Source organism: Anastrepha ludens, chromosome 6, assembly GCF_028408465.1.
Source record: "Anastrepha ludens isolate Willacy chromosome 6, idAnaLude1.1, whole genome shotgun sequence".
Taxonomy (NCBI): domain Eukaryota; kingdom Metazoa; phylum Arthropoda; class Insecta; order Diptera; family Tephritidae; genus Anastrepha; species Anastrepha ludens.
This window is the reverse complement of record NC_071502.1, coordinates 127,038,845-127,054,959: the sequence shown is the minus strand read 5'-3', so window position 1 is coordinate 127,054,959 and position 16,115 is coordinate 127,038,845. Positions and strand designations below refer to the sequence as shown.

The window sequence follows — 16,115 nt, the reverse complement described above, 5'->3', positions numbered from 1 at the left end:
TTTACTACATCTGAGCAGCGCCAATGCATTATTGAAGCAGATAGACCCTATGTAACTCCCAGCATTCTTTTACCTACATGCATATAGTGCATTACTGGCCTTTTTCTTCCTCTCCAATATATTGTGCTTCCATGATAGTTTGCTATCCAAAATTATTCCAAGGTACTTTGCGTGGTCTTTAGGAGTTCTACGCCGTTTAGCTTCAGAGGGTACCAATTTGGAATCCTGTACTTTTAATAAAAAGTATCATATCCGTTTTATGCCGTTTATCCCCCTTAAGCCTGTCTGAGATGCCGTGCCTTCAAATTCCTTTTATAGCTATTTAGCTGCGAGTAACCAGAGCAGTGGCGATAGAACGCCACCTTGTGGCGTGGAGTCACATGCTAGTTTAGTGAGTTTAGCTTAGTTCCATTCCGCACGTATTATTCTACAACCTAAAAGATTCTTTATCCATGTATTTGTTTTATCTAAGCCCTTAGAATGGATACAAACGCTCCGTCTTTGAAAGTATTCGATGCGGTACCAGCTGGTGGTAGCTGGAGGAGGAGGAAGGCCTCCTCTGCGTTGGAAAGATCAGGTGGAGAAGGACTTGGCTTCACTTGGTGTATCCAAGTGGCGCAGGTTAGCACGAGAAAGAAACGACTGGCGCGCTTTGTTAAACTCGGCCAAAATCGCGTCTCTGTGGATCTGCCTTTAGTATATGCGTGTTGTGCCTTAGACACAAAGTCTGACATCCTAATTTTTTTAATGTGGGTGTCGAGGATTTTCTCAAGCTTTTTCAAGAGGAATGAGGTAAAACTGATTGGCCTAAATTCAACAACTCAGAAGTTGAACGGGCAAGGTCTCAATGGTTTTTGCAATAGCACTTTCCTAAACAGATCCCAGTTTGTATTTCTAGGATTTCTAAAGGTCTTACTCCTTAGCTTGGGCGAGAATGTTATTTTGAATTGTATGTATTTGTGGTCGGAGAAAGATGGCGTTTTTAATACTCTCCAATCTTCCACAATCGTAGAGTTAGAGGTGGGTCCAATAAATGTTGGTTGGTCGCACCGGTTTGCTATTTCTAGGTTAGTTTGTAGAATAAAGAGCTTCCCTCTCGTGTGACATATAGTAGGGCTCATGAAGTAGTATTTCATTCCTGCAGCCCTGAATAGTCATCACTGTCAGGTCACCTGTGGAGAGATTGATTGTGTTGTAGTTTGGTGAGTCCAGTCCAGACACCACATTTCCCGAAACGATCCATGGTTCCTGGACCAGAGCCTTGTCGTAGTTGACCCCCTCTAAATTTTGAAGGAGCTCAACTGAGGCTTCCTTGCTTTTGTGAAGGTTAATTTGAACGACCTTCAGCATCAAGCTTTGGTTACTTCACGGGGTTGGATACCTGCTCCAGCTCACTGACCTTCTCGCAACGCAAAGATGTTAAGAGAGGTTTCGAGGATGTCTATTTTGCGTTCCTCCAATGTAGACTGTTTAACATTACGCGGCATTTTGCAAAATACTTTTATAACTCACCCAATGATTGACAAGGCAACAATGAACAATAACTTTTAATACAAATATAGAAAATTTAGAAATAACGGTATGCATATTTGAAAAACATGGTTTGCCGAACTTTAAATGTGAGACAGAGAAGTGGCCTTTTTCAGTTTTTTATACATTTACATTTTATAAAGCAACTTGGAATATAATATATTTTTTTTGTTGTTTTTAAATAGAACAATTTTTGTGAAAAAACAGAAAAAGGTAGAACGTGTTTTCTTTCATCATAGCATAGATATTATGACTAGAAGTTTTCGTATGCATCTGACCGACATTGAATGTGAGTGACTTTTTTTTTTTTTAATAAGGAGGTGTAATTCAAAATGTCTGAAACATCATCAAAGATTCCGTCACACCAATGGTATGTGGGGCATGCTCCCACTAACACTATAACATTCCTCCTCCTCGGCTGATTTCCACCCTGGAACCGCGATAGCATTTCTTCAAGGTGGATCCGCGTTTATGTCTATTGACACAACAGGTTCCTCCGTGCAGGTTCCGCTCCTGTGGGCGTATGGAGATTTTACGCCATCGCCACTTCTCCCACTGGCTTCGAAAGCGGTTGTGGGGGAGTTAAACATCTGAGAAAATGCAATAGTCCGATACTCACAAACTATTGTCTTGTCTTCAGTTCGGTACTGTTGTGAGTGTTTGGCTCAAGCGTCTGTGTCTGTCGTCGGTTTGTCTAAAACAGTTCATCTCCACTGTCCACCTGCTAGCAAAGGTACCAAAAAATTTGTAATCAACGAATAGGCTTTATATTTATAAGGTTGTTTTCTATTTTTTTTTTTCTCCTTCCTTTTCTCCTAAGAACTGTCGAATTTTGACTTAGCTGGATTAAGTACATTACATAAGAAATAATCTAGCGGGCCTTGCTACCTAATTAATTTAGTATCTTAATAGTATTGAATACTTAGTCTATCTTTCTGCGTCTACTGCTGCTGCCGCTGTTGTTGCTGCAGTAGCAACTGTTGCTGTCGTTTCTGGGCTTTCCTTTCCCAGTCAATGCGGTTGAGCCTCGTCACGACTGATGCCGCGAACGTTTTTGCGGCGTCCCATTTAGTGATGGTCGAGCACATATCCTGGACGAATCCTGCGTGGGATGGCGGGTGTTCGAATGCCTTCGCCAGTATTGCTCGTTCTTCACTGAAACGTCTGCAGTGAAAGGCCACATGTTCTGCGCTCTCGACTGTATTAGAGCAACTCGGGCAAAAAGGGCTGTCGGCGAGCTGGAAACGGTGTAGATATTCAAGGAAGCAGCCGTGTCCGGTGAGTATCTGAGTTCGGTAGTAGTAAATATTGCCATGATTCCTATTCATCCACCCTTCAAGGTTCGGTATGACTTTGTAAGTCCACCGACCTTTGGTTGACTCATCCCATCTTCTTTGCCATTCGACCATCAATCGCGTTCTTTCTACCGCCTTTTCTGCTATCATCGGTTTCACTCCTTTTACTCCATAGAGACGATACAGCTCCATCGCATGAATATCCACTGGTATCTTTCTAGCAATAACACATATTGCGTCGTCTGATACCGTTCTATAAGCGAATGACATACGTAGTGCGCCGCGTCTGTGGGTGCGAACTACCTCGCGCATATGGCTATGTTTAGCCTCAGCCCATATCCGCGCGGCATATAATACGATAGAGTCCGTCACTGTCGATACGAGTCGTCTCCTCTCTCCTTGCGGGCCACCTATGTTAGGCAGAATTCTCGCTAGTGCGCCATTTACAGCCGCTGCTTTACAATTAACTGCTGCCAGATGATGCTTGAAGCTTAGCCTCGTGTCGAGCATGACTCCGAGATACTTAATCGCCTCCTGTGAGAATATTTCGTGTCCACCAACCGTGATTCTCATAATCCTTTTTTGCTTCCGCGCGCTTATAAGCACGGCCTCTGTTTTCTGGGCTGCCAGCTCCAATCCCGCATTACCGAGCCATCGCTGTACTCTCGCTGTTGCATCGTTACATTTTGCTTCCAGCTGATCTAACCGCTTGTCTACTGCTACCAGCGCAATATCATCAGCATCTTATCGGGAAGTTTCAGTTTTAAGACCCCGTCGTACATAACGTTCCAGAGTGTTGGCCCCAGGACCGATCCCTGAGGGACCCCACCAGTAACTTCGTACTTTTTTGGTCTATTATCAGTATCGTACTGTAGAATACGGTTGCTGAAATAGCTTCTGATGATGCGCAAGAGATAACATGGCACTTTCAAAAGTTTTAGGGCTAGCAGTATGTTAGACCTTTTTGCCGAATTGAAAGCATTCTTTACATCCAATGTGATGACTGCGCAATATTTCATGGAGGAGCTTCCCCCGCTGATAGCCTCCCGAGCTATGTCTGTGACTATTCGGATAGCATCCACGGTTGACCTTGCTCGTCGGAAGCCAAACTGTTCATCAGAGAGTCCGCTGGGGCTTTCTAAGCTCTCCTGCAGGCGATCACATATGGTACACTCAAAAATGTTTCCAACTGTGTCCAACATACAAAGAGGTCTGTATGAGGATGGTTGGTCAGGCTGCTTGCGTGGTTTAAGTAGCAGCACCAATCGTTGCAATTTCCATCGCTTCGGGAAGGTTCCTTCAGCTAGGGAAGCACTGTATAGGCTTGCGAACATCTGGAGTTTAGCCCGTATCGCGGTTTTAAGTGCAATATTAGGAACCCCATCTGGGCCAGGCGCCTTACAGTCTTTTACACGTTTTGGTGTGTTTAGCACTTCTTTCGGTGTCACCGGTTGCACGTTTGGAATTGCATCTATGCCGTATTCCTCGTCGCTTGTTTCCCCCTGTGGAGGAAAGAGCGACACTATTATTTGTTGCAGCAATTGTGAACATGCGGGCTGCGGTGCTCTAGGGCCTTTCACCTTTTGCATGACCATTTTATACGCCAGTCGCCAGGGGTCAGTATCTGCACCATCTCGCATTTGTTTGAAACAACGATTTTTGCTTTCTCTAATGGCTTTTTTCAGTTGGTCATTGACGCGCTCTTGGTGCTCTTCTTCGCGCCTTGATGCAGGCTTTTCTCATATCAGCTATTTCAGCAGCCCACCAGTAGGCAGGTTTCCGTTTGTCTCCGTATCTATATCTGGGCATCGATGCATCACAAGCGGCTTCTATCTGGGCGGCCATATGTTCCGCCATACCGCCCGCACTCATGGCGGGAAGGTAAGCGTCATCCCATGCCGACCTAAATGTCCCGGCATTGAAGGCCGTTTTTTCCACTTTTGTCGTGTCTTCCATCTTTCATAGTTTCGCCTATCCTCCTGTATTTCTATTATAATGGCCAGATGGTCACTATGTATGTGGATGGGCTTTTCGATCCTCCACTTCGCTCGATTTGCCGTTACGCGGTCTGCAAATGCCAGGTCAATTATGGACCGCCCACTATAGCAATCGAAAGTGAAAATTCCGGGAGTATTAAGTAATACGAGGTCCAATGCCGCGAAGGTTTCCTCCACCCCAGGTTCTCGACCAAGCGTTAAAGTCCCCAGTAACGAGGATTGGACGCTTCCCTCTTAGCTCCAGCTCGAGGGCCGTCATCATGAGTGCGAAGGTTTCTAACGGCCATCTAGGCGGCGCATAGCAGCTTACACAATAAACACTATCTAATTTCGCCCACGTATAGCCGGAGTCTGGTATCGGCTTCTTGCATTGAGGAAACTTGTCAGTCACCACCCATATCGCATCAAGGTGCGACATCCAACTGTGGGCTCGGAAAGAAGAGCAACATTATTTTCAGCGAGCAGATCTCGACAATGATTGCATTAAGTTTGCGCACCACCTCTTGATATCGGGGGCATTTGCCGCTTCCAGCTGGGTGGGCTCCGTCGCAGAGCACGCATTTTTCAGCGTTTATACACGTTGCTGCAAGGTGTCCTTACATTCCCACCGTCTGCAAAGCTTCGTACGGTCTTTTCCTTTGCACGAATTCGAAACGTGGTCGAACGCCCAGCATTTGTAGCACCTTTTAGGGGAGATTACTTCCGACACGCGACATCGAATCCATGCAACCTTAATGTGTCCAAGCCCCAGGACCTTTTTGGCGTCATCCACGGACAGCAAAGTGTACACAGATTCTGTGCCTCCGTGTGTGTTACGCCTGCTTTTTATTGAGCTTTTATCAACGCTTTTCACATGCGCTTGATCTACTATTGCGCTGAGAATTTCATCATCTGTGCTCAGATCCGGAATAAGTCCTCTGCTCTGAATTGTAGTGTTGTGCGTCTTGAGGTTGACCGTGGCCACATTTTCTAGGGCTTTTTTTATGGCCGCACGACAGCTCCTCTTTAGTTCGATCGCAAGTCCACCTTTTTGTGTAGGCCGCATGGTTTTTACCTTTTCGCTGAGATCTTTGAGCTCTACACTATTTTTTACCAAACGCAGCATGTCCGCGTATGTCATGATATCTGCCTTTTTTTCGATGATGATCGCATCAGGCCTGGGTCTAATATACCTGCCACCTTTTTTATCTCTCCTAGGTTTCTTTTTTCCTTGGACTTTCGTCCACTCTTCCTTGGTCCCGGGAAACATCAGTGTATGCGGGTAGCTGTCGTCTTTCCTTTTTTTAGCAGATGGAGACTTAGTTGCTGTCTGCACTGCGACAGTTTTAGGGCTGCCTCTATCTCTGGCTCTTTTAGCGGGTATTTTCACACTTTTTTGTAGTGCTGCTTGAGTCATCCGCACCGGTGTCGATATTAGCCTGGCCCTTCGCTCTACGGCTTCGAGCTGTGTGATTACGTCGGTGTGTGTGCGCTTTATTATGCTACACATAATTTCTAATAATTCCGCTTGGTGCATTGCTTGCTTGCGCTGTCAATCTGCTTGTACGGCGTTGGCTCGTTTTAAGCGTCGACGCGTTGTCCTCCGTTTAGTATCCGCTTAAATGCTTCTTCAGTTTCGGAATTCACGTTTCCGTTGTTTTTTGTTTCGTGTTTTTGTTTAATTTTTTCATTTTTGTCCATTCTATATGGGCCCCAACTCACAACCGCTATCTCCACGCGTGTATGTAGTTTCCGTAAGTCCTATGGTTATCTATGAAACAGGGAGGCCATACTAGGGTTGACACTAGTCCTTATGGGCACCAGTATTCAGAGCCAGACTTCAAGACTCCTACATAGTAACTGAAGACTACGCGTTTTGAGCGCACTGTGAGACCTGCCAAGTTTTAATAGAGCGGAGGAGCAGCAAACCCTTCTGTAAGTCATTTCAACTAGATTTCACTCAGCTTCCTCAGATTACAGAGATTCACTGCTCCAGCCCGATCGCTTTCTGCTTCCAAACCAGTATGCCATAATCAGGATCTTACTGGTATCGATCCTGATAACCCGTAGGCAACGCTAACATGTTGTAATCAGCCGCTCCTACTATGGAGAACAGGCGCTGACCAGGATAACCGCTCAATTTGAGTCCGACGCTCCTGGATTTTTTTGTCATGGCGCCCTCGCGAAGGGCATCTATTTAAGGGCGGTGTTTAGTCGCCTTGTCGCAGAGATATCAACGGAGATACCACTTTCTCCTCCTCTGCCGCTCTTTGCCGGGGGTTGCTTATTTGTCAAGACTTATTCACAACTAACCTGCTACTACAGGCCTTCCGGCTATCCGCAACCTGCCGACCCCCCGGCAGCTTGGAGCTCAGCTATGCCCCCTGGTCGTGAAAGGACATTTGGCCTGTAGGACACACATATATTACATTTTTAACATATGTATACATTCGTACATAAATGCATACATACTTATATATTCGTCTACACATCCACGGGATGTGATTGACTGTATGTCACCAGCGAAGGTAAGACCTTGCTGTACATACAGGTAAAGAAATACATTGATGTGAACTTATTGATACAATTTAGCGGTGCTGACACGTCAACATATGGTTTGCCTCTTCTTATATCACACACAATGCAGAGGAACCACCTACATACCTGCTCACAAGGGCTGTGATAGAAGACCTCTTCAGACGGGATATTCCTTTGATACTGGGTGCGGATGCTAATGCATCCATCACTTCTGGATCACTTCAGACACAGACGACCGTGTAGCCAATTTTTGATTTCATTATATGTAAAATCTTCAAATTAGCAATATAGGTGGTATTCCCATTTCTGTAACATCTACTAGGAGGGAGGTTCCATTGGAAAGTATCTAAAAATAACTCCTTTTTAGACCATAGTGTTTAAATACCAACTGTTGACCGCAGACGCATAAACTGGGGAGTATGCCACCATATACCTAATTCACTCAAAGCTGAAATCCGGCGCAAACGTTGAGCTAACTTCAGCGTGTCAACAGACAGCGAAAATAACTTGCTCTGTGAGAGCCAGAAGAGAGAAACCGAAACCTCCATGGTGGCTCACTTATGCAGCAAACCTGGGAAGTGAATGCTGCACTAAATATAATACAATCAGGGCCGGGCCCCGGGGGAAAATTGCAAATGCGGGCCCTTTCAAATGATGTCTAATTCATATAAAAACGTATAATCTCGAGTACGGGCCCCTCTGAAAACTCCGGGCCCGGGGGAAAAAGTACCCGATCGCCCCCCCCCTCTCGTCGGGCCTGAATACAATACAACATATAATACGCAAGAAGGTCCAACTCTTGGGCGAATATAAGGATTGCCAACGTAGATGTAAGTATGACATAAGGGTGGCTAAAATATCGTCTTAGGGAGACTTCTGTAAAAAAGATAGAATGTACTTCGGAGGTAAGAAGACTCCGAGAAGTATTATCAATGAGTCCTTACAACCCTAGCTATGACATAGAAGATTGGGCAATTGGACAATGAACAGTGAAGAAACACTAGAATTACAAATGTATCATTACGGAGACAACAGAACACATCTTAAAGACTGCAATGGGAAGCCCCCTATATATTTTATAACGGAGGATAACATAAAACTCGCCATTGGCAGTTTCTTTGTAAGTTTTATAGTACCAGAATGGTAACAATTCGTACAAACCACCGCGTACGAGAGCACCACTATTTTTAAATCGTCAAACATGTAAGGAAATAAAAACAAATTGATAATAACAATAAGGTATTCTTTTGCGTACAATACATATTGCCAGATATATATACATAAATATACTCGTATACGAACACGGTACGTCTGGAAAAGAAATACATATGTGCATACAAAGGTTCTTACACATCTGTTTTGTGCCTATTATTTTTCATAAGGTATCGTAATCAAAGTAAAATATACAAATATTTAAGTAAAATATTTTTCAAAATGTAATAAAAAATACATATCCCTCATTTTCTTCAATAGAGTATAGTCCAACAAAAAATTTAGAAAAGTATGCAGAAATGATTAAAAGCTCTTCTTTTATGCTGTGTAATGCCTTTTTAGGAAAGCATAATAATTAAAACTTTGAAGCTGTTCGCGACATTTTGGTTTTTGAGTTTTGACACTGTTGAAGTAAATGAGCGATTTTTACTCATGTGCTCTCGCAAAGATTATTCCTATTGGGTTACTTTCAATCAGTTGATTCCAATTGGGGAATCACGCCAGAGCGGAATTGACATTTGCCTTTATATTTTACGGTATATATAATGATTGTGATTCCCCAAGAGATAAAGAAGAGGTTCGTATAAACTCTGATGTGCCTATAAAATTTGCAGCATTTTAAAGTGGGGCTCAGTTCAAGATGTTCAACCTGAAGCTTTTTATTTTCGCAATCTTTATAATGTTTATATTTATACTATATGAACATTGTGCAAACGCAGCTGTATCTCATCCTGGAGGCAGATACCCAATACCGTTTCCGCCGAAGCCATCGCCGTATAACCCAAATGCTCCACGATTCCCTTTCTGAAGAAAGAAATACTCAAATGTATTTAATACACTTTGGAAATATTTAACACCTGAAAATAAAGTGAGCTACAACATTTGAAGAGAGTTTTTAATACTTGTTTTTTATTTCAAAACAATAAAATAAACTTAAGGCAAGATTAACTTTGTATAGGAGGCCTACCTTCCACGTGTCGAAATATTAGCAAAGGTAAGAAACTTTAGATGTTTTATGATATATAAAAGCAATGACGGCAATGGACTCCCGCGGCAGGTCAATTGGGGAAAAAACGGAGGGATGGAATCCAAAATACACTTGCTCGATTTAGCGGTTGTTACGCCAATTCTCTACCTTGGTATTATAGTGTGGTGGAATGGCCTTGAGAAGAATGTGTCAACCCTGCCATCGAAAGCATTATATTCGACACTAAAGCTACCAAAATATATCGCTAGCAGTATGGCAATAAGCTTGAAATTCTTAAGTATGTGGTCAAACATGGCCTACATCCACGGTAAGATCCTAACCAGTATTTCAGAGCTTCCTAGACTGGTAGACTATATCTTCCCGCCTACAACTGCCATATATATATAATATATACATACTATTCCTATACACATACATAGATTACTCAAACCTCGAGTGGAGGGTGGGCGGAGGTATATGTTAGGAGAAGCTGTGGCTCTCCTTCCGCTTTCGGATCCCCAACTATTGCAGTGTTTTCCAGGCTGAACTGATGGCAATAATAAGAGTCTGGACACTGGTACAGTATGATAATGTAATTGAAGATGATACGATGACACATTTTCGCAGTCGACAACCTCTAAGAATGCCACACATCTCTTAAAGGATAATTGAGTTATTTCTCCCAAAAGTACACTGCCTAGTAGGCAGAGACGCTCAGAGGATGGGCTTGCAGACACATTCCGCGAACTTTTTGTGCCACTATCCTACTCTATCCAGACGTAGATCTACCATTTTAGGTAAACAATTTTTCAGTGAGTTGGAAGATCTGAGTACTGTGAAAATCAGGGATCTTCGATTTGTTTTAAAAGTTCGCACTGGTTTTAAGAGAGATAAGGACAAGTTCCCCACGCAGCATCACAATGGGCTCTAAACCAGAAGGAGTCCCACAATGGACAAACGGTACAACCCAGCATAACCTAACCCTGCTGCAAAACGAATGTTAGTAAGGGGAATGTTATATAAAGGTGATTGTTAATTTGGTGGAGATAATAAACAAATAATAGTCGCAAATTTGTATGCTCAATACTCGACTTCCCTTAATGAAAAGGTATTTAAAGAGTAATTTAAGCTTTATTTAATCGATTTATTATGATACTCTTCCAAAACAAAAAACTGTTTGTAACAGTGCTTAGCTTAACATAGTTCCCCCTGTGTTCTCCAGAAAACTTCTTTCGGCCTCGACCTACTCATCTTATCCCCCATTCAGTACTTGGACATTCGATGAGTTTCCTGATCGATCTTCTTCTTGGACGAAATTGAGTCGCAGAGATTTCGAAAGAATAATTAATAAAACGTATAATGTGAATACACTCAGTATTAGGATAAGCTTAAGTTTTACATGGTAACTCCGATTGTAACACGAACTCACAGGAAACAATCCTGGTATTATCTTTTCCGAGCATCTTTTAAATTTTGAATTCCTATTTTTCTCGCAGAAGGAATAATCTCTTGAAAAATATTTCTTCTGCTTGTGTCTGACGGAAAAAATGGTAAGTGTGTAATAAATACAAAAAAGCGAATAACTATTGACAGTAATCTGGTTAGATGTGGCCTATTCACTAGTTTTATGAAGATCAAGCAATTAGTCAACATTATTTAATAGCAACCCCTCGTATTCTACTTACGGATATTTGTTTGAGAACTCTATCAATAAAATATAACTACGAAACTCAATTTGGCTTAGGAATAACCAAATAAAGTCACTGGCAAAAAACTGGTTAGTGCAGTGGTAATGAAAATTGTAGTTAAATTCCATTCAGATGTGAAAGTGAAGAAAGGAAAAATTTACCAAAAACAATAACGACTGAACGCGTTTTCGAGTGTGAGTAATGCGAGAGTATATGTAATCAGGAATGCACGAGTATTCGGTAAACATTCATACATATATATGTATATACAACATTGGTGCAAATTTATGGGTTAACATGTCTGAATGTCACGAGAATAGTGACCTGCTTTGAAGTGCCACCAACTTCAGAGAGTTGCGCTTTACCTGGGCGGTGTTGCAACATAAACGTGGCAAGCAAAAAAAACAGCAATTCATAATTGTAGGTTTGTACAAAAGCGATTGATACGAAAAGCGGGTAAAGAACTTGGGCAATTGACCAACCAGTTCAGTGGTAGATAAATTAAATATCAGGTATCAAGATTTAAAAAACGCGCCCATTCTCAATTATAATATAATACAGCGTGAACGATTCAAAACACCATAACTTTTTTGTGTGAAATTAGTTTTTATTGATTTCAAAGACAAAATTGTTCAAAAATGATTACAATTTTTACATATACTCACTTTAGCTCGATATGACCACCTTTTCCCTGACTATAGCCTTCAAACGGTCAAAAAATGAGTTGCATGCTGCACGAATGTGATCTTGAGGTATTTTGGCCCATTCTCGTATAATCGCTTTTTACAGCGCATCCATACTGGCATATTTTTTAGTCCTCGTCTTGCTCTCCAAAATGGACCTGATGAAATAGTCCATCGGATTTGCGTCTGGCGAATTCGAAAGCCATTGTGTGGACGAAATGAAGTGTGGAACATGATTTTTTAACCATTCTTGGTTCACACGAGCTTTATGAGACGGTGTCGAGTCCTGTTGGAACGTCCATGGTCTACGACCGAAATGTTTGCGCGTCCACGGCTCTAAAGCAGCTTCTAAAACATTCAAACAATTCCCGATAATAAGTCGCATTTACTTTGACACCAGGCTCGATAAAAACGATTGGAGAGCGTCCATCAGCGGTCACTGCGGCCCAAACCATTACTTCCGATGGGAAATTGCTTCGGGGGGCCATACGTATCAAATTCTCGTATGAGCGTTCGGTCAAGTAAACACCATCGTTTTGATTATTTATGAACTATTCAATTGGGAAATTTTTTTCATCAGAAAACACAATGTTAGGAAATTCGCCACGTTCGTGAAAGCGCAACAGCTCCTTTGCTCTTTCGCACGGAACATTTTTTTTTGCTGGGGTGAAAGATCGTGTGCTTTTTGGAACTTGTAAGCCTTGACCTTGATCTCATTTTTCAATATGTGTCGAATGCTGTCTTGCTATCGCAAGTTATTTGGCCATTTTTCTTCCACTTCGACGTGGATTTCGTTCAAGTCGAGCCTTCACTTTCCGAACCAGTTCTGGCGTTGTTGCGGTTTTTTTTTGGTCCACCTCCATAGCGCTTTGCAATGCTACCAGTATCATTGTAACGTTTTATAGTGCGATACACAAACATTTTATTTATATTTTGAGGTGACTGAGCTCACGAACAATGGCTGGTTGTGATTTTCCAGCCAAATATATATATATATCAAACTATTACGTTTGAATTCCATCACAGAAAAAAAATTCAACAAAACTGAGACGCAAATGCTTTTGATGGCTTATAAACAATATATTGAACTGTCATTAGAACAATTTTGACGTTGATGTCATGAGCTGTTTTACAGATACAAGCAGTGTGAAGTTGGTAACACTTCATATCGTTCACCCTGTAGATATGTAAGTACGAATGAGTCGCGAAAGTTGAAGTTGGTGATTTTTTGATGAGCCTTTCTCCTAGATTCATCAATCTTATATCAGTATTCAGATGTAGTTCTATATATTAATAAATAAAACAAAGATTTTCATAGTATTAAAGGAATAAATTATAGGCATGAAATTCTATCAAGAAATAGCTTAATGCAATGATGGCAAATCTTAATTTTTAAACTTGCTAAACCATATTTCTTGACTCCAGCCAGATTTTCAGTATTACTTTTTCTTTTCTACGAATATAGGAAATGTTCGATTCTACTTACAAATTTAGACCGAGCTTTCCTCTGTTCAAAATACTTCATACAAACTACTTCTTCTTTCCACATAATTTACAGTAATAAAATCAAAGTAATGTAATTTATTGTAAAGTTATTTGCCCTTGGGTCTAACTGTAATGGTAACTTCCAAACACCGATTATACATTTTCAATAAAAGTCACTAAATTGAAAAAAGCGTTAACGAAAATAGCGGAAACAAAAATTGCAAAAACCATGAATTACCATGAAACCATGAATTCGGTTTTGGCGTTGCTTAAAAAGCACGTAAAACAGAGAATAAATATAACAAAAATGTTTCTTGTTTATATTTTGCGAGCATGCACTACTTATTCACGTAGTTGTCGACAATTTCATTTACTTCAATTTAGGTGGGCATACGGAGTAGATCATAACTTGTTGGGGGGGGGTCTTTGACCAGCTGCGTCAACGTCCTGCCAAGCCCTAGCAGCCAGCAAGCCACCACGTGTTCACAATAAATGCTTCCCCTCAACAGTTTCTTTACATCATTTTAAAACATTAACAATATTCCTCGTCCAAGGAATTTAAGTGGATCGGAAAATGTCCACACTTTTACCATTGCCTTAACCCACTAAAAGCCCAGTAGCCTATATTCAACACACTTTTTTGCTTTAATATATATACATACTCGTATAATTGGCGCGTACACCCTTTTTGGGTGTTTGGCCGAGCTCCTCGTCCTATTTGTGGTGTGCGTCTTGATGTTGTTCCACAAATGGTTTCTTTAATATATACGTACATAAATAGGTATGTACATACATACTTATATATGTATGCCTACAGTTAATTCTACAATACTTTTTTCTTTTTCACCAAGTTCTGGGTCAGTTTGGACAACCCTTTAAAGTTTTTACTTTCCCTGGTTTTTATAGTAGATACAATTTATGAGTTTAACAAAGCTTTTTAATATTTCTTAGTTTTGAAATTAAATTAATAGAATAGTTATTCCTGGGCCGATTGATTAACAATTTTAATAAATTATATTCGAAGTCGCCGATGTCAAAGCTAATAAGGTAAACATATTGTGTTCAAATAAAAAAATAAGTAACCAAGAAAGAAACATTGCTTATCTATTAATGTTCCACTTCTGTATTTCCATTTTTAATGTTAATATTGCTCTCGTATTAAATTTTCAATCACTTCTTCGAATAGAAATAATGAGATCTCACACTTAATATGGTGCATACGTACATATGTATATAATTATTATTACTTAATCTTCACGTATGATGGGAACAATTTTTCAAATGCTTATTATACCAAGATAACAATACATCATTTTTTATCGGTGCCTAATATCAAGTGATGATAATGGATTTACTATTTAAAAAATTCGATTGTAATATTGTATATGCTATGTATGTACATGAGCAAATACGCATGTATATTCCCATCAGGCGATACACCACGTAATAGACTGCAATCAAAAGAATGCCACACAGCATAAAAATTTCAACCGGGATCCACCTACAAACTGCGAAAACTACCACCACCCACAAACTCTACACGGGCATGCATTCCAATGGCTGTTAAGAGACTACACAGAACAAGCTGAAATGGGTAATAGAAACACTATGGAAACGAGACTGTCAAGCAAGGAATTTATAAACAAACACATAAGAATAAGTAAGCAAAAGCTTACTAGGCGAATGAGAAAGCAACACCCACCTGCGATAAGAAAAAAGCAATCGTTTCGGGAGAGAAATGAGAGATAGGCAGAGAAAAAGAGTAGCTTTAAAACAATCAAAATCATTCGTGCGATAGGGAACTGGCGAAAATAATGCATCAACTCGAGAATTTACTACGCAAATTTGGATTTCCAATTTCTTGAATTTTGAGGTTAAAAAGATTCAAAATATTCCTCAAAATAGAAATTATAAACCATTTTTAAATAAAATAAATTTTTGTGAGAATGGTCGTTAAGTTGCTTGGCAAGTAACGAGGAATAGCCAACTAATATAGCTAGGATATGTTATAAGTAAATTGAGTGTCATAATTGATGATTGTGTACACCATTTTCTCAGTTAAAACATTGCACAAACGCGTTCATTTGTATATATGTATGTAAACGCTTTCGATAAAAACCAACATTCTCTGGTAATAATCTTGCTTGATAAAAATTACCTTTCTTCGCTCAATCCAAACCGAACAGTAATCGCTCTGGCATTTATGATACATCAAAAACTGTCTTCAATGGGAACAGTTTAGAAGAGCTAAAAGTTCAAATTGATATTTCCCATTATTCGAGCTGAACAGTTTCATTCAGCACTTTATAATTTTTTACGAATTTTCGCATTCTCTACATCACTCAACGATGCTCAATGAAGATACATCCACTGCATGAGAGTAGAAACTCTACTGTAATAGCTGCTCTTACATACTCGCGGTTGCTCACATCTGCGAATTGCCACCTTCGCAGCCGTTTGCACTTGCGGGTAAATAGCACCTTTGGAGTTGGTTGGGGCATATTTGACTTGATTTGACTGTTTCGATTTCAGTTCGTTTTTAGATGTTGTTGTGACTAGTTTCTGGTTTTCTCCGAGCGTTAAGAACTTTCCGTTCATGTGTGTGGAATAAAAAATTAATGTGAAGATAAAATTTCTGTGAAATGTTCGCTTCAGCTAGGCTCAAACCGAATCGGATGAAATTAATCTAGCCGCAGAATGAAAGCAGTCGAGTAAAAAATTAAAATTCGATGTAAATATTC

At 40.6% G+C, this 16,115-nt stretch overlaps 1 protein-coding gene across 8 annotated transcripts in view; it reads left to right on the top strand.

Annotated features, from left to right (window-relative positions):
* LOC128867815 (mucin-12) overlaps positions 1 to 16,115 on the top strand; it is a 126,320-nt gene that overhangs the window by 24,651 nt on the left and 85,554 nt on the right. For 6 of the 8 annotated variants that reach the window (XM_054109346.1, XM_054109341.1, XM_054109350.1 and 3 more), the window contains exons 1-2: positions 15,829 to 15,843; positions 15,907 to 16,105. The exons of 1 other annotated variant lie outside the window; for it this stretch is intronic. The gene's annotated coding sequence lies outside the window, so the exon portion shown is untranslated. Of the gene's footprint in view, positions 1 to 15,827; positions 15,844 to 15,906; positions 16,106 to 16,115 lie in introns of those variants that run through there. One more of the 8 variants, XM_054109348.1, reaches the window with a different exon arrangement.